The sequence below is a fragment of the Geotrypetes seraphini genome, chromosome 13 (assembly GCF_902459505.1).
Source record: "Geotrypetes seraphini chromosome 13, aGeoSer1.1, whole genome shotgun sequence".
NCBI lineage: Eukaryota > Metazoa > Chordata > Amphibia > Gymnophiona > Dermophiidae > Geotrypetes > Geotrypetes seraphini.
The window spans coordinates 21,397,663-21,417,152 of record NC_047096.1 but is presented as its reverse complement, the minus strand read 5'-3'; the positions used below and the strand labels follow the sequence as shown (position 1 = coordinate 21,417,152).

The window sequence follows — 19,490 nt, the reverse complement described above, 5'->3', positions numbered from 1 at the left end:
TCAGGAAGTTCTGCTTCACGCAGCGAGTGGTAGACGCCTGGAATGCTCTCCCAAAGGAGGTTATTAAGGAATCCACTGTGCTAGGATTCAAAGGCAAATTAGATGCACATCTCCTTACGAGAGGCATAGAGGGATATGGGTGACTAAAACTACATCAGGTGTATACCTGACTGGGCCTCCGCGTGTGCGGATCGCCGGACTCGATGGACCATGGGTCTGATCCAGAGATGGCAGTTCTTATGTTCTTATGATCCCTGGCTTGCCTCCCCTATTGGATGCGGAAATAAACCAGTCCTCGTGACACCTTTGGAAGTTAACCTCTGCCTCAGCTGTATCCCTTCCCCTAAAGCTGCTCAGTATTCACAAGAGTTCACCTCCCCTGCTTCTTTCATGGTCCAAATTTGTTTGTGATGGTATTGGCAGTAGCACAGTCATTGCTGGATGGTGTGTACACTGACTGCATATTGAAGCTTTCCTCAGCCCCCTTTAACAGCTACAATTAAAGCTACCCACAGCAGGTAGAAATGAGAACTTATTAAAGTAATCCATTATAGTTTTATGATAATTTCATTGCTGTAAGTGAAGCCTCCCTTAGGTGCTATCTCTTCCTGAACAATATTGCACCGCCTCCTCTAATTACATAGGTGAGGATAAAGAATCCAGCCTGCTTTGATTAACCCCTTCCAAACCAGCCATTCCTGCAGTTCTTTAATAGAAGCACATCAGAGCTCTTTTCGTCCTCAACAGATCACTGCTGTGCTTCTTAAATCGCTTGCTGTTTCTGCCTACTTATTCCATAGTTTGATACCGGGGAGAAGGGGGAGTTCCTCATCCTTATTATATTTGTTTAGAGAGAGGTGTTTTATTTGCTTTTTCTAATTAAGTTTGTAGATTGCAGTCCCGGACTCTTTTTTTTTTTTTTTTTTCCATTATTATTATTTTTTAGCCAGTCGCTGACTCAATGCATGACACAACCAGTGATGATGCATTTCACTATGATGTGCACAATAAAGTGGCAGTTACTCGTTCCATCCCACAGTTTTTATAATCTAACTAAGAATGCAGAAAAAAGATGACTTTTCAGCATTTCCAAGTCAAAATTTATTTATTTTATTTTCTATACTGTTCTCCCAGGTTTACATGAATTTATTCAGGCACTCAAGCATTTTTCCCTGTCTTTCTCAGCGGGCTCACAATCCATCTAATGTACCTGGGGCAATAGGGGGATTAAGTGACTTGCCCAGGGTCACAAGAAGCAGCAGGGTTTGAACCCACAACCTCAGGGTGCTGAGGCTGTACCTTTAACCACTGCACCGCTCTAGAAATCATAATATAGTAAGAGTGAGCCAAGTAAAGGATAGTCAAGTCATTGTGACATCACTGATGAGGTTGTCTCTTAGGCATTGATGGAATGAGGCATTATGATGTCACAATACCAGCTCTGGTTATCAAAAGCTGAAGCTTTTCACACTATTTATTTATTGAATTTTCTATACCATTTTCCCAGGGGAGCTCAGAACAGTTTACATGAATTTAGTCAGGTACTCAAGCATTATTCCCTGTCTGTCCTAGCAAGCTCACAATCTATCTAATGTACCTGAGGCAATGGGGGGATTAAGTAACTTGCCCAGGGTCATATGGAGCAGCGTGGGTTTGAACCCACAACCTCAGGGGGCTGAGGCTCTAGCTTTAACCACTATACCACACTCTCCAATGCACTCCTTCGTTTCTACATACTTTACTCTGATACCTGTCAGACTAACTGAAGGGTCCATGTAGTATGGCAATGGTAGAAATCAACACTTGGCACAATCATGACAACAGTAAAGGCTCTGCAAACAAAGAGAAGAAAGAACATTTAGGGCTGGTTTTAGCTGGCTTGAATGGGTGCACCTAAGTTATGTGATGCACACAGGGGCTAATCACGATTCTATAAAAGGAATGCGCACCTTGTAGAATCACATTAAATGCCATTCTAGTCGGCACCGATTTTTTGGGCGCTATATATAGAATCAGGCCCATGGTTGCTAAGTGCCACTGAGAATCCAGATTAGACCCAACTTGGATTGATTAATTGCCATCAACTTGAAGCCGACTTGTAATGACAATATAGATTTTCTCCAGAACATTCTCTCTTCTCTTTGTGTGCAGAGATTTTTTAATGGAGCCTTCGCTGTCGTCGTGATTGTGCCGAATGCTGGTTTTCCATGCCTTTATTTTCCTAGCATAATTGCTTTTTCTAAGGACTCGGGACGGTCACATATGACTAGAATATGCTCGTTTCAGTTTAGTCATATGAGTTTCTAGCGAGAATTTGGGTTTTATTGCTCAAGGACCCTTCTGTTCAGTTTCTTGGCTGTCCATAGTATTCGTAATACTCAAGTACCACAACAAAAACGCACCAGTGCGCTTTCTGTCCTGCTTTTTCATTGTCCAGTAGTGTAATTTAATTGGATAGGAGCCCGCTTGCCTGGTTAAAAAAATCATGCTGAATAATTGACCTCCAAATGTCTCCAAATGTCTAAGTTGTGCATACACTGGGCATATTCTATAGCAAAGCGCATAACTTTTTAGGAACACCCACGATCTGCCTCTGGCCACGCCCTCCTTTCAGATTCATGCACTGCAAATGGCGCATACCTTTTATAGAATTGGGCTTTCCGAGTTGACCATGTAACTTTTAATTAAAGGTGTTAATTGGCAATCAGGCCAATTGATTAAGTTTTGCACGCACAACCTTAGGCACCATATACAGAATTTAGGGGATAGTGCCACTGAAAATCTGGGCGGACCATGTCAGCACTATCAAGGCAGGGCTGGGATAGTCCAAGGCAGAGTCTGACCAGAACCGGGAGTTAATTGAGCACCTCCAATATGCAGCGGTGGTTACTGGCTAGCTATCTGGTTAACTTAAAGACAGTAAGGCAGCTTTTTCTAGACATTTACAGAGATTCTAGTTTCTCTGTAATGGCCCCCAAGCTCTGGAACTCCCTTCTGCTATATCTGCGCCCAGAAAAATCTCTTAAATCATTTTAATCACATTTGAAAGCCTATTATGTCAAACTGGCATTTGACCCTAGTTCTGAACACTTCAGTTTAATTCTTCCTTTGCTTTCTTCTTCTCGTATTTTTTTTTTCTTGTTCCCCTATCCTCCTTATTTGTTCTTACCTCTTGATATTGTAAACCTTTCCTGCCCTTGATTGTCATTTTGGGTCTAGTATTGTTAATTGTACAGTATACATTTCCCTGCTGTGGTGTTTTAAAAATTATTTCTTTTTGATTTTTATCTATTGTTAACTGCTTCAATTTGACTTTTGTTGGTTAATATTGGCAGTATATCAAATAAAATAACTGTAATTGTATAAGGGATATTCTGAGTTCCCTGAGAAGCTATCCGGCTACCACTGATAATCATCAGTAATTCCCAGAAGCCACCAGCGGCATACGATGAGGGCTTTCAGGGGATTCAGTGAATCTCCAGCTCTAATGCCATGCATTTTTATTCTTTTACATATGTTTAATTTTTGCTTGATGCAGTTTGATTTGTTGTGTAGGCAGCCTGCTCAAGCAGTCAAACTGCATCAAATAAAAAGTAACATCCCCCCCCCAAAAAAAAAAAAAAAAGGCAGAACTCTTGGGCTGGGGATTCTCTGAACTCCCGTGAAGGCCCTGACAGTACTGATCTGAATTTGATTGGCTGAGCAGCTTCTGTCTGTTGCCTTCTCAACCAATAAAATTCAGAGCAGTTCCCTCGGGGCCTTTAGGGGGTGGAGTGAATCCCCTGAAGACCCAGACCACACACTACTGCACCTAATACTTGAACATTCCTTATGGGTATCTGGGTATAGCCTTGTGCTGAATATCTGAGAAAAGAAATGCTCAGCAACCAGTGTTTTCTAAAATGCTTGACCACCACAGGCTCAATATTGACTAGCAAATTTTTAGAGCACATTTTTTTACTACTGCATTTTTGGTTTACTCCTTATATAATCAGCAGATTTGATATATAGTGCACAACAGTTAACTTTATTTCTGTTTTACACACAATTTTAACTTAGAAGTGAAGTTTACTTGCATTGCAAGAGTTGGAAGTCTAGTTTAATTCATACTTCTAATCACTGGGTAGGTGGGTGGATGTGTTAGTGGGGCAGGACACTGCCTGGACCTAATTCTTTCCTCCAACTGCTTAACCACCAAATTCTGCAATACCACTCTTCCCCTCTCTGACCATCGCCTGTTAACATTCACTATTCATCACCCCCCCCCCCCCCGATCCAGCCAATTGCCACCAACACGTTCAGGAACTTTCAGGCTATTGACCCCAGAGCCCTCTCCACTGCTGTCTCATCCCTCTCCTCAACTACTATATCACACAAGACTGTCAATGAAGCCGTCCTCTCTTATAATACCTTTCTCTCCTCTGCTCTAGATACCCTTGCTTCTCCAATCTCACGTCCTGTTAGGCATGCCAAACCCCAACCCTGGCTCACCCCCCGCATCCGCTACCTGCACTCATGTGCCCGTTATGTTGAACGTCTCTGGCTTAAATCCTGTGCCCACGCTGATTTCATACGCTTCAAATTCATGCTGACATCATTCCAGTCTGCCCTTTTGCTGGCCAAACAAGAATACTGTATCCACTTAACCACTTCTCTTAGCTTCAACCCTCGCCGTCTGTTTACCACACTAAACTCCCATTCAAAATATCCTCACCGCCTATCCCCCCTTCAATTTCTCCCCAGACAATGACATAATTCTTCTACAATAAGATTCAGAAGATTCACTTAGAGCTCTCAACCAGGCTGCTTCTCCCTCTATCTTCCCCTTCCACTAACCTCCCCTCAATACCTGCCATCCTCTATCTTTTTCTGAGATCACTGAGCAGGAAACCACACATCTTCTCTCATCCTCCAAACCCACTACCTGCTCCTCCAATCTAATTCCCACTCACCAATGGTGCTATCTTGTCCTGTGTCATACCTCCTATCTGTCACATCCTCAACCTATCACATTTCACTGCAACTGTCCCTGATGCCTTCAAACATGCTGTTGTCACACCCCTCCTCAAGAAACCCTCACTGGACCCCATGTTTCCCTACAACTATCACCCCCATCTCCCTCCTCCCCTTCTTATCCAAGTTACTTGAACGTGCTGTTCACCTCCGTTGCCTGGACTTCCTCTCATCCAATGCTATTCTGGATCCGCTTCAGTCAGGCCTTCAACCTCTACATTCCACAGAAACTGCCCTTACTAAAGTTTCCAATGACCTGTTCTTGGCCAGATCCAAAGGCCTCTACTCTATCTGCATTCTCGATCTGTCTGCCGCCTTTGATATGGTTGGTCACTGCCTACTCCTTGATACGCTGTCCTTATTGAGATTCCAGGGTTCTGCCCTCTCCTGGTTTTCTTCCTACCTCTCCCATCGTACCTTCAGTGTATGCAATGGTGGTTCCTCCTCCACACTCTTCCCACTATCGATTGGTGTACCTCAAGGCTCGGTCCTGGGATCACTCCTTTTCTCAATCTACAATTGCTCACTTGGAGCGCTAATCTCATCCCACGGCTTCCAGCATCACCTCTATGCTGACGACTCCCAATCTACCTCTCTGTGCCAAATATCTCTACTGAAACCCAGACCAGCCTGCCTGTCTGACATTGCCATCTGGATGTCTTACCGCCATCTAAAATTGAATATGGCTAAAATAGAGCTGCTCATCTTCCCACCCAAACCCATTTCTCCACTTCCCACATTCTCCGCCTCTGTGGACAACACTCTCATCCTTCCTGTTTTGGCTGCTCATAATCTCGGGGTAATCTTTGACTCCTCCCACTCCTTCACTGCCCAGATACAACATATCGCTAAAACCTGCCGCTTCTTCCTCTATAATATTACCAAAATTTGACCCTTCCTCTCTGAGCACATTACCAAAACACTTATCCACGCACTCATCACCTCGTGCTTAGACTATTGCAACTTGCTACTCTCAGACCTTCCACTTAGCCATCTCACTTCCCTCCAATCCGTCCAGAATTCGGCTGCACGACTCATATTCCGGGAGAGCTGCTATACTCACGTTACCCCTCTCCTAAAGTCACTTCATTGGCTTCCCATCCATTTCCAAATACAATTCAAACTCCTCTTACTGACCTACAAATGCACTCACTCAGCTGCCCCTCACTATCTCTCTTCACTTATCTCCCCCTGTGTTCCCCCCCTCCCCCATGAGCTCCACTCAGCTGTGAACTCCACTTATCTGTGCCCTTCTCTTCAACTTGATACGTTGTATGCTTGTAACAAGCTGCCCAAATCCCTACAGCGGGCTCAGTCTCTGGCAGTGTTCAAGGCCCTTTTAAAGCCCACCTCTTTGAGAGTGTTTCTGACTCCTAACTTCTCTCACCTTATATGTTATGTCTGTCGGTCCAAGTTAGATTGTAAGGACTTCCGAGCAGGGACCATCTATAAATGTCAAAATGTACAGTGCTGCATATGCCTTTCAGCACTATATAAGTGATAAGTAGGAGTAGTTAAGTAGTTGGAGGGTGGGCTGATGAATGAAGATGGATTAATGGATAATGGAAAGATTAGGTGAGTGGGAACGGGAAGTGGATGGAGTCAGTTGGTGAGGGAAACTTTGGGAATTGCAGGAGAATAGGTGGAAAGTCCCTTATAAAGTGCCATTTCAGATGAGGATCTCTTTTCATGGAGACTTGTGGAAAGAAAACAGACCATGTCCGTACCAATTTATGAGGAAGAAAAAGGATTTGCAATAATAGGATTATCCCCATCCCAACAGAATCACAAGTCTTCTGTTTAGAAAGCTGGGGGTAGAAGTCCATCCAAGAATGTATACGAGATCCTGGTATGCTGCCCAGAGCTGGATTACAGTCATGGGTGTCCAAAGTCAGGTGGTTAGGAGGAAGAGGTACTTTGCTTTCCTCCTCACTGTTCACCTCTGTAAGATTCAGTCCATAAGAACATAAGAATAGCCTTACTGGGTAAGACCAATGGTCCATCTAGCCCAGTATCCTGTCTTTGCAGAGGCCAAGTCACAAGTACCTGGCAGAAACCCAAATATTAGCAGCATTCCATGCTGTCTCAACAGCAGACTATGGACTTTTCCTCCAGGAATTTGTACAAAACTTTTCTTTAAGTCCTCTCACTTAATACTGTTCTGATAAGTACTGATCCTTGAGCAGCATTAGCATCACAGGTAAGAAGCTTCTAGGCAAGGCCTGCCAGCCTTTGCATGCAACAGGCGTTCCTCCCACATGGGTTTCCTATCACAATGGAAACCTATGTAAGCAATGGGATGCCACAATACTTGTTAGCACATGAGGGCTGGCAGGCACTGTGATGAGCTTTTATTATTAGAGTTGCTGCTGCTGCTGCTGCTTGGCAAACGCTTAAAATGAAAGCAGTCCTGGCTTAAGGCTTAATGGCAGTGGCCATACTCCGGCAACTACCAAAATTTGGTTACTTTTATTATGTATGCCTAAACCCAGGCCTGGGTGTGTCATGAACACTGTGGCAGTATCCCTTCAAATGTTAGAAAGACAGAATTATACCATCTGTGTCAGCCTGATTTTTTTTTTTAGCAGCTGCTCAAGTGTTCTATATGAATTGAGGCCTACTAGATGACAAGGAGCCAGCGTCTGCCAGGCCCCTCCCACCTCTTATCACAGGAGGCAGCTCTGCCCAATATTGAATAAACTCCTTGACTGTATCCAAGAAGCAGTCATTTCTTTTAGGTTTAGCACCCCCAATGATTTTGAAAAGTTGGCTTCTGTGCCACTTATAACTGGAGAGCTAAAGCAAGGGTGGACAATCGTAGTCCTTGAGGGCCACCACAACCCAGTCAGGTTTTCAAGATTTCTACAATGAATGTGCATAAGACCTATTTGTATACAATAGAAGCAGTACATATAAATCCATCTCACACATGTTCATTGTGGAAATCTTGAAAATCTAGCCAGATTGTGGCCCTCAAGGACCACAGCTATCCACTTCTGGTAGGTGAACAAATTATGGGGAGCAGTTGGGAACTTGAAGGGAGACCTGACTTTTTCAAGTTGCAAATTCTATAAGTAATTATTGGGAAGGTAATCTACGTAGGAAAGCGAGATGATTTATCTGATCAAGTACCTAAACATAGGCACCTCATTTATGAAAGACACATGGTTGAAACAATGAATCCTGAGATGGGGAGACAAGGAGAATTCAAAAAGGTTTGGGATAAACAAAGAGGATTCCTGTCTGATTTTTTTTTTTTGCTTCAAATGGAGAGAATGAGAATCTTGGCTGCTTTGAATGTGTTACCTTCAACAGTTTTGCTTTTTTTTTTTAAGGCAAAAATGTACATGTTGCTGTCTCTACGTCTAAAACATTTCTGGCAAAGCATCTGAATACATTTTCAGCTCTATTCACACTGGCATTTTACCGTGCATGATTAGTGAACAATGGGAATGTGTGTATTGCACGTCAGTACTGTAACCTTTAATGGCTCTTTGTGAATAGGGCTCTTTATCTTTCTAGTTTTGATATTGAATTTATTATTGTCAAATTCCAAAAGCATTCTACTAGTATTTAACTTGTATTGAGACCTTTATTGCTCATTTTTTTTGTTTTGAAATTGGTTTCCAGAGATACTTAGGCAATTCTATTTACATAAATATTCCTTGTCATTATTTCATCCCTTTTTACTGTTTATTTATAATAATTCTTTTTTTAAAACCATGATCCCTCAAGCTTTATCATGCTGTTTGGCCCAGCTGGGCTCAAACCACACATCAGTAAAGCCCCTACCCTGGAAAACCTCTTACAATACTCAAAAGGCACAGAGGAGGAAAAACAATTTATAACCATTTTTTTTTTACAGCTAGCTGTGTGTGGGCAAACTCTTGATTGACAAACTTTCCTGGTTTTGTTGCTGCATTAACATAACTTGTGCAGCATTAGTCTCATCCCATCCCCAGGCTCCTGGAGGCCTTGCTGAGTGACTTTTCCAGCTGAGAATATCAAGACATGTACACTAGAGCTTTAAAACTAAACCTAGCTTCACAGGTCTCTCTTCACTGCTAGCAAGAGATCAGTGTCTGAAGTCATTTGCACTAAAAGAAAGATCTGCTTCAAAAGGAAAGAAGAAATACAACACCCACAAGGTCCATTCAGTCTGACATGTTTCCTTCCTGCTGTAATATGGCCAAGGCGTCCTTCAGCTCTGGCTTTTCATCTCATTTACCTACCACTACGGATCCTCTTTGTCCACTGCTTTTTTGAATTGTTATCACTGGCCCCACAGGGAGGTTGTATTTATCTGCATCCTTTTGTCATGCTAAAATTCATTGGACCAGAGAAGCAAAGGGAAAACACAGTGTGCTATACAAAAAGAAGGTGGATCACTTGGACAGAGGTAATATGTCAGAGATTTAACATGCTATGCATTAAAACTGTGGTTTATGTTTTTTTATATTCCACTCACAAGCCATCAAAGCAGTGTCCATTCAAGTGTAGAAGGTATGTTCTGTCCCTGGAAGGCTCAGAATCTAAGGGACCATTTTATTAAAGCTTAATGCGCACTAATGGATATTAGCATGTGCTAACCACTGCACGTCCTATGGCCTTGTAGCACTTAGTGCATGTTAATATCCATTGACATTCACTAAGCTTTAGTAAAAGTATTTTGGATGGGCCCTTCCACCCCTCTCCCCAGAGATATGAAAAATACAGGGTTTTTTAAAAAATACTTACTCCACATTCTACTTCTCTTCTCTGCAGACTCCCAGAATCTGAACTCTGAACCCCGGTGACAGCTGCACTTCATTTGTGCTCCCTAGGCTTCCTTCTGCTGCATCCCTCCAGACAGGAAACAGGAAGTGACATCAGTGAGAGCAGGGTGTGGCAGAAAGAAGCCTGAGCGCTGGCAGCAAAAAAAAATGAATCACTGCAGGCACCGGGGACACCTGTAAGGTACTCCAGGGAGGGACAGGGTTCAGAAATTGGAACGCAGATCCTGAAAGGCCGCAGAGTTGAGAGAAGGAAAGGGCAGTGTGATGCTATTGTTGGGTAGGACATTTGTTTTGGCCAATCACGGACTTTCTTAGGCTCCTTCCTAAGGTAGTCCCTGATTGGCTTAGACGTCTCAGGCCCCTCCCAAGGGATGTAAATGAACAGTGCGCTGTCTGCTTCTATCTTTACATGCAGTTCTCTTGCGTAATAATCTCTCTGTATCAGTCGGTCACATCTGTGTGTTATCCCTCCTACACCTTATTACATATGGCGTCTTTGGTGACTTTTGCCTGACCTTTCTGAGGGGAAATGGTATGAAAAACTGAGACTTACCCTGCATCCCAGTTATGGCACTAGCTGCACTAACAGACTGGTGTTTATTATGTTCGGTAGCAATGCTAAGGGGGGACAAGGGACCGGTGATAATGTTGTTGCTGTTACAAATGAGACAGGAGCTTTGTTGTACTCCATTGTCGTCTGTGATTGATTCCTGACTGTGCTAAAAGGAACATTTCTGGGCTTGTGGATACACTGTGCATCCCCAGTGGGGGAAAGAGATGATTCATCCTAATCACCGAAGACAGGAAAAACAAAGGGACAGGCAACCAATTCATCTTTTTATCCCCCTTGAAACAAATGAGCATCTAACAATCGAGTATATGGAGCCTGAATGAAAATGCAGGTCTGCTTTAGACCAGAGCAGCACCTGGGTTGGGAGGGACTCTTTAGAGCTCCAGGCATGCTGTGGTCAGACATTGGAAATGTATCCTGGTCATGGAGAAAAAGGTATTTGGTTATGTGAAGAATGATTTCCAACCTACAGCTACGTTTAGTGCATATAAATAAAACTTCCACAAAGGTCTATAAAAGTATGATAAACAGTCCAAAATACTAGTACATAGTCTCAGTGTTGATGCATACCATTCCCCAACTAGTATCCAAGTTTCGGCAACCAAGTTGCCTTCATCAGGGGAATGACAAATCACTGAGAAAGTAAATCTATGGGTGCTTTATTCACGTTGGCTTCTTCAAAACTGAACCACTTGCTCTGGTGTATTTTGAGACAAGATTCCTTATTCCTTCTGGTTAGTTATATGAAGAATGTCATAAACTGAATTGATCTCTCCAACAACAGATAAGCGCTTAAAATACAGGCAGTCCCCGGGTTAAGAACGAATTACGTTTTTAAAGCTATTCTTAAGTCGTATGTAACTCAGAGCATGTAGGTTTTAAGATTCTTGCTGCTTACCACTGCTCCTAGCTGACAAAAGGGCCATCTGTCCCCAGGCATCATTCCTGAATCTGCCATAGGAGAATTATACAAGTCTATATCACTGGAAATACTGCTCAGTGAAATCAATTGAAGCAGCAACTGCGTTCTTAAGTACGATTCGTACTTAAGTCGGGCGTCTGTAACTCAGGGACTGCCAAGGACCAACCCAGGTCATAAGTGCCTGGCAAGATCCTAAGGAGTAACAACATTCTAGAGCTGAGATTGTGATGTCATAATGCCTCATTCCACCAATGCCTAAGAGCCAACCTCATCAGTGATATCACAATGGCTTAATTATTTCTATACAGGCAGTCTCTGGGTTAAGAATGAGTTACGTTTTTGAAGCTATTCTTAAGTCATATGTAACTCAGAGCATGTAGGTTTTAAGATTCTTGCTGCTTACCTCTGCTCCCAGCTGACAAAAAGGCCATCTGTCCCTACCAGCGTTCCCTCTAAGGTACAACATGCACAACTACACACTGTTCTTAATGTGGCCAGGCATTCCTGAATTTGTTGCAGGAGAAGTGTAGGAGTCTATGGCACTGGAAATACTGCTCAGTGAAATCAAATTAAGCCGCAACCACATTCTTAAGTACGAGTCGTACTTAAGTCAGGTGTCTGTAACTCAGGGACTGCCTGTATTACAGTTAAGATACTTTAAAGCTTGTTTTTGCCTTATGTTTGTAGTGAAGGAGATTTTTACGCTAGTGATCATCCCAACAGTTACCTACCCACATTCAAACAGAGAGAGATGGTGGGGTTCTGGGGCTTTTTCCTTCTCGCTTTAATCGCTTGGGTGGTTTCAGAGTTATTACACCTGCATTTGACTTGTAGTAGGATTGTTATCTTTATAAACTGGATAAGAACCTGCCTGGACATTCATTCCACTAGTTTACAATGAGTCCAGTTTCCTCCACAGTCTTGAGGCAGTAGCTCTTTCCACTACTAGGCCACCTCCACCACATGGACTTTTTCTCACACCAAGAGTGAAGGAATAGTAAAAGGGGGAACCTTCCAGGTTTCCGGCCTTGCCTATCAATGTTCTTCTGTGGTTTAGACATGGCGTTGGGTCTTTTAGTTTACTCCTTTCTTGCTGTACTTGTACTTACAATGATTTACTATAAATAGAAAAGTTTAAAAATATCTGGGGGAATATGATTTGGGGAGTTTATTAAGGGCTCCTTTTATCAAGCCGCGCTAGCGGGGTTAGCGCATGCGACTTTTAATCACGTGCTAACCCTCGCACTGGCCAAAAAACTACCGTCTGCTCAAGGCAGACATTAGCGGCTAACGCAGCTGGCGGTTTAACGCGCGCTATTACACACGTTACACCGCAACCGTGGCTTGATAAAAGGAGCCCTAAGTCTTTTTTTTTTCCTTTTTTCAATTGGTTTGAATATTTATTTAAGACTTATATAGTGTTTCGCTTAATTAATTTCACAAAATTGGACTAAATGATGTATGGGGCAGTTCTTGTTTAGACTTATTGTCTGGTGCTGGTCATCTATGAGTTACTGCCCAGGCCTACAGTCCCTTTCCATATCATCCCCTACTGATGTCCACTATATTAATTTTTTCTTTAATATCTAATTAAGTCCAAACATTCTCACCAAAGGGAATAAGAGTGTTAGCCAATTGCGGTTTGGAATATGCATGAGACATAAAACAAAATGAGTGCCAGGAATCCAGAGACTTTTAGAGTCCTTTTAGTCGAGACCTCAGCTCTCAGAACAAACCAGTAACCATCTGTATCCAGAGAGGTTGTTCCAGCCTTGAATGTACTTTGGTTTAAAGTGGTCTCAACCATCTCCACCACATAGAAACATAGAAATAGACGGCAGATAAGGGCCCACGGCCCATCTAGTCTGCCCACCTTAATGTCCCTCCCCTACCTTTGCCCTGTGAATAGATCCCATGTGCCGATCCCATTTGGCCTTAAAATCAGGCACGCTGCTGGCCTCAATCACCTGTAGTGGAAGACTATTCCAGCGATCAACCACTCTTTCAGTGAAAAAGAATTTCCTGGTGTCACCTCGTAGTTTCCCACCCCTGATTTTCAACGGATGCCCTCTTGTTGTCGTGGGACCCTTGAAAAAGAAGATATCTTCCTCCGCCTCGATGCGGCCCGTAAGATACTTGAACGTCTCGATCATGTCTCCCCTCTCTCTGCGCTCCACAGTTCTATGTTGTCACAGCTTGTAAGCTAGACACCTCTGATTTACAATGAGAAAAAAAAAAATCATTTTTGTATGGGGGGGGTTGTTGTTGTTTTTTACAATTCTGAAAAAAATTGAAGACTCCTTTCAAGCAAAGCCAGATCAAGGAAAGGGGATGGGATTTGATATACTGCCTTTCTGTGGTTACCATCAAAGCAAGTCAATATACAAGTACATATTTTGTACACAGGTGCAATGGAGGGTTACATAAGTTACTCAGTTAGAGAATGACAAAGGGACAAATTTTTCCCCGTCCCTGTCCCATTCCTGTCAGCTCTGCCTTAACTGCACAAGCCTCGACCACTTATGATTTTAAAGTGGTTGAGGCTTGAGCAGATGAGGACGGAGCTTAGGCATTGGTGGAATGAGGCATTATGACATCACAATCTGAGCTCTAGAATGTTGTTACTTATGATTTTAAAGTGTTTGAGGCTTGTGCAGATGAGGACGGAGCTTAGGCATTGGTGGAATGAGGCATTATGACATCACAATCTGAGCTCTAGAATGTTGCTACTTAGCATTTGAAAGTGTTGGAGGCTTGGCCAGATGAGGACGGAGTTTGCAGGAATGGGGCAGGGACAGGAAAAGAGCTCGTGGGGATGGGAAAATGAGTTCCCGCAGGGACGGGGCGACATTTGTCCCTGTGTCATTCTCTACTCACAGTCACAAGGAGCTGCAGCGAGAATTAAACCTGGGTCCCCAGCCACTGCATTAACCATTAGGCTATTCCCCTACACTGAGATACAGAATAGCAATGCTTGAGCTTCTTTTTCTAAGCTTCAGAGATTTCTATTGTGGATCCTCAGTACTAGGTAGTAGACCAGGACTATGACAAGAGAGGGGAAATGTGATTGCTTATACTGAGCTGGGCATTCAGTTACTGTCAGACCGTCACCTCGCATTGTCCCCCTGACAAGAAGTGCATTTTCCCCTTTGACCTTTTAGAATATTTTCATCTGCAGCCCCAGAAAAAGGAATTTTCAACTGCTGTGACTGACACAATTGTAAACATCATCCTAAGATCCCTTCTCAGTATGATCTCCTGCACACTGTCCTCCAGGGCTGCTTTTTAAACCTACTTCATGGTGCATATATATGAGTTAGAGCTGTTGCATTGCTTATCTGTATGCATGTTGGGGATTATAGGGAATCATCTAACCCTTTCCCTGGAGTTCCTTTCTCATTACAATCCCTGTAAACCGTGCCGAGCTCCATGACCATGGAGATGGCGCGGTATACAAACCTAAGGTTTAGTTTAGTTTAATCACGTTTGTAGGGGTCAGCTATGCAGTATTCATCAGTTATTAAATTTACAGATGTGGTCAGTGGAGAGGGTTTTTACAGTTTTTTATTCAGTGAAAGGTGCCATGGTGGTATTGCACATAGGAAGTTCCTGATTCAGCTCACTGAAATCAGTACCGTAGCTCCCATAATGCACTGGGATGGGGATCTCAGAACTCCAAAGCTGGCCTAAATCTCCCTCTTGGAACAGGGTAACTTGGCATTCTCCTAGGTGAAGCAGGATGAGTCAGCCACAAATGGGCGATGCCCCCCAACTGCTCCCAATGGTTGGATAAGCTCTCCAATAGCTCAGAGAGGTTTGGTTTTTTATTTCTTCTTTGAGCTTGTGGGTGGCTGGGTCCCTCCTGGGCACACCCAGGCAGGTCCCCCTCCTTCCTTGCTTCTCCCTCCTTCCATTTCTGAGTCTCCCTCCTTCCTCAGTTTCCACCTGTAACTTGGCATTTGTGCAGGTGCCTATTTTTCCTTTTCTCTCTTTAACGTATGCTTTTCTATTCACTGTATGGTGTTCCTTTCCTCTTCTACTGGTCTGTAAACCACGTTGACATTTTGCTATTAAAAGGTGGTACAGTTAATTCAAATAAACCATAAACCACCCTTAGAAAATATGAAGAGAAGATCCTGAACTCACACCAACTCTGTTCCTCCTAAGCCTAGAAAAGGAATCGCCAATCTGTCCCCCCCTCCCCACACCTTTCTCTCTCTCTCCTGCAAGAAGGGATGCCCACCTATATTCTTGCCTTTCATTAAAGATTTGTAGCTCACAGTCTCTCTGCTCCTGAAGCCCAGGGAAGAAATCCCTGGTCTGTGGTCAAGGTTCTCTCCAGCCCTAGGAGGGCATCTCTTCACCTGAGTTCAGTATATCCAAGTTTCCAAGTTTATTATTTCTTTGATATATCGTCCATCAAATTATCTAGATGGTTTACAGTTAATTCATCACTAAAGAGGCGTTTGGAGTTGAAAATCTGAAATAAATGTTATTCCAGGGAAAGAAAAGGGCTCCTGGATTAGGTGTTGGAAGCATCCTCGAATAAAAAAGTTTCGAGTTTTGTCCTGAATAATGTGAAAGAAGACTCTTGTCTTATGTGCAAGAGAAGAGTGTTCCAGAGTGAAGGCATTATAACTGAAAAGATGGATCTTCTGGTGGTGTCGTAGAAGATTTTTCGGATGGAGGGAACAACCAAGCAAATCTTGATCATCTGAGGGTAGTGTATGGGGCGAAGCGTAGGGGATTAAACAGACGCCAACAGCAGAAGGCATCATCTGTCCCTTCCCTGTCATTTTCTCCCTAATTGTACTCTTTTCTCAAAATATTGTAGTTCCTATCCCTTGTTCCATCTGTTCCCGTCCGTCTTTTGTCTGAGTATGTCACATAGATTTTAATTGTCAAATGCAAACCCTATTTTTGTCACAAACTGTATTTTTATTGTACACCGCTCAGAAGTCTGATTGAGTGGCATACAAAATGTTAATAAACTTGAAACTTACCCCCCACCCCATCCCCTGGATGTGTATAATGAAATGACCAAAAATAAAATCAGTCTTTCAATAACTTATCAATGGCTCCCAAACCCTTAAAAGTTTTTTATAATTACCCTGTTGTACAGCTAACACCCGCTCCATTTTAAATATATGACACAACGATTCCCACCAAAAACTATAAATCAACCTATCCCAGTTTTTCCAATTTCTCAAAATCAGTTGTATAGCAGCCCCTATCATTATCAAAAGAAGTTTATTAATTTGGGGGTGGGGGTTAAAGTGATTGTTACATACATTTACTAGTTAAAAGTGCTTTTATTGTACTATTATTTGTGTGTATAATTGTTGTGCACTATGATTGTTTGAAACTTATTATGTTATTATTATATGTAGGATAACTGAAAATCTTGAATGATATATGTTACCTGTACAGATATTAGTGTAATGTATGTAATACCTACTGGTTGTTCATTTATATGATACTGTTTTAGATTAAAAATCAATAAAGATTAATTAAAAAAAAAGAAACTTATTAAAGATTTATTAAAAAAATAAATAAATAAACTTGAAACTTGAAAGACAGGAATATGGTGGTTTCTTGCCCTTTCTTACTGTCATGGCCCAGTGCAAATCAGATTGTGGGAAGCCTAAGTCCCTGCCCAGTAGCCCTTCTTACACCGGGCTCCCTGCAAACAAATTTTCAGGGAAATTCCTTACAGTATTTCTTTTTGCAGATTCAGAGGAACCAGATACTTTGCATCGCCAAAGTATTCCTGTAACATATGCAAAGTAATTTCAATATTAAATTTCTTAACATGCTTTGCTCTCCATTCCTCAGTCTTTTTGATGTAGCTGAAAGTGACAATGCAATGTGCTTTTAGATATGTGCAAGGGCGGGAAGGACAGGGTGACATTTTTAAAACATTTGAAAATGATTGACCTTTTTTAGTCAAAAGATGCTCGTTTCCTTTTCCTAAAGATTCTTCATCCATGTGTACCACCGGCCTGGAGTACTACCTGCACGAGAGTTTGGGGTGGGGCCAAAGTGTATGTGGCTCCTGGTTCCCGGTTCCTGGCTTACTGTGGATATTGCAGACTTGAAGACTGTTTCAGTAACGTTGAGAGGACTTGACGAGGACAGCAATGGTCAGCAGTGGACTAATTGTGTGAATTGTTAGAAGATTGGTGTTTTAAGAGAAGCTTCTCCCATTTCCAGCTCTTTAAATTCCTCCTGCCAGCAGCTAAGTACTTGGCTTGTTTTGCATTTTTGCATGTTTTGGGGTTATTGTGTGGTTTTGATTTTGTTTTTTCACCACATTAAATATTAAACACTGTTTTGTTCTGTAGCACGGTGCTATAGATTGTGTATCTCTCTGCCCGGGTGAATTGCAGTTTTTTTCTTAGATTTCAGAGGTTTTTTTGCTGCAATTGCACCAGGACACAAGAGAAGCCTGTGATTATTGGACTCTAGCCGGCTGGCTTGATTGTCTGGCATGGATTAAGTTATCCTGCCTGCTGTTCTGAGGCTCATTTTGATAAACATTTGGATTGGCCAGTAGCACATGACAACAAAAAGTTTCTAAAATTTTGTCATATGTGAGATAAAACTATGTAAATCTTTTTGGTGACAAAAAAATTCACCTTTTAGATATTTTAGAAAATAAAATGCCCATACTCAGTATCTGTTTCTTGTCCATATATTAAAGATTAGAAATACAGTATCTGTGTACATTCAGCTACTGCCAACCAATCATAGGCCTCTCCTAGAAGTTAACTTACTGAACTGAAAGTGTGTTCCAGTCACATTTCAGCTTTGTCTTTGTGCTGTGTGCCGCTCCATCAGCTCCACTTCTGCATTGCATGTCAAGTGTGTGCTTAATTCCCCCCAGAATGTCGTGTACTGGTCTAAAGAGGATTACTGGGCTTTAGCACTGGGACTCCCTATTCAGTAACTAATCCAGATCCCGGTGTCACCACAGAAGCAGCTGTAGCGCTGGAGGGCTTTAATTTGATTTTTGATTAGATTTATTTCATCATCCTCTTCCCCTCTGAAAACCACATCAAGGTGGTAACCATAAAACAAATATACATTGGCATTAAAACATATAATACAATGATAAATTCAAGTTAAAAGGTATAATACTAAAAAATAAAGTTCCTAGGAGTAGAGCTTCCCCAAGCTGCCCTGCACACCATACAGCTGGTTGGGCTTTCAGGATATTCACGATGAATATGCATGAGATCAATTTGCATGCCTATCCTGAAAATTCAAAGCAAAACCAAGAACAAAAATCTCTGCAAACAAAACGCAGTATTCATTTATGAATCTATTGCTGTTTTTATATGATTATAATTATTTATTTGTATGGTTTTAGACTCCTGAGGCAGGTCTTGCAGCTGAAACATGGCTCATGTTTAGTCACTTTATCGAATACTTTTACAGCGAACATTTGGTTTCCTCAGATATCCTTTCTGCCATCAGTGGACTGGTGTCTCTGCTGTTTGTTTCTGCATCCAGGGTAGATTTGGGAAGCTCTAGAAACATAGAAACATAGAATATGACAGCAGAAAAGGGCCTTCGGCCCAACAAGTCTGTCCACTCAAATAACCCTCCCCCCTAAGTTTTTCTTTGAAGTGAACCCACATGTTGATCCCATTTGTTCTTAAAGTCAGTCACGTTATTGGCCTCAACTACCTGAAGTGGAAGATCATTCCAACGGTCAACCACCCTTTCGGTGAAGAAGTACTTCACCGAAAATCTCCCGCCCCTGATTTTTAGTGGATGCCCTCTTGTCGCCGTAGGTCCTGTAAGGAAAAAGATGTCTTCTTCCACCTCAGTACGGCCAGTAACGTATTTGAATGTCTCTATCATGTCACCCCTCTCTCTGCATTCCTCGAGAGAGCATAGCTGCAACTTACCTAGACGTTCTTCATATGGGAGATCCTTGACTCCTGAGACCATCCTGGTGGCCAACCGTTGAACCGATTCTATTCTCAGCACATCCTTCTGATAATGTGGCCTCCAAAATTGTACACAGTATTCCAGATGTGGTCTCACCATGGACCTGTATAGCGGCATTACCACTTCGGGCTTTCGGCTGACAAAACTTCTCCGGATGCAACCCAACATTTGTCTAGCCTTGGATGAGGCTTTCTCCAGCTTTCCCCGGACATGTCCTCCTTTTCAAGGACATGTCCGGGGCTCTGGATGG

General features: G+C 42.5%; 1 long non-coding RNA gene across 1 annotated transcript; it reads left to right on the top strand.

Annotated features, from left to right (window-relative positions):
• The first annotated feature begins 10,115 nt into the window (after positions 1-10,115).
• Positions 10,116-17,624, top strand: LOC117347911. The gene is made up of 2 exons (XR_004536867.1): positions 10,116-10,794; positions 17,258-17,624. It is a non-coding gene; the product is annotated as an uncharacterized LOC117347911 (long non-coding RNA).
• The last annotated feature ends 1,866 nt before the right edge of the window (positions 17,625-19,490 follow it).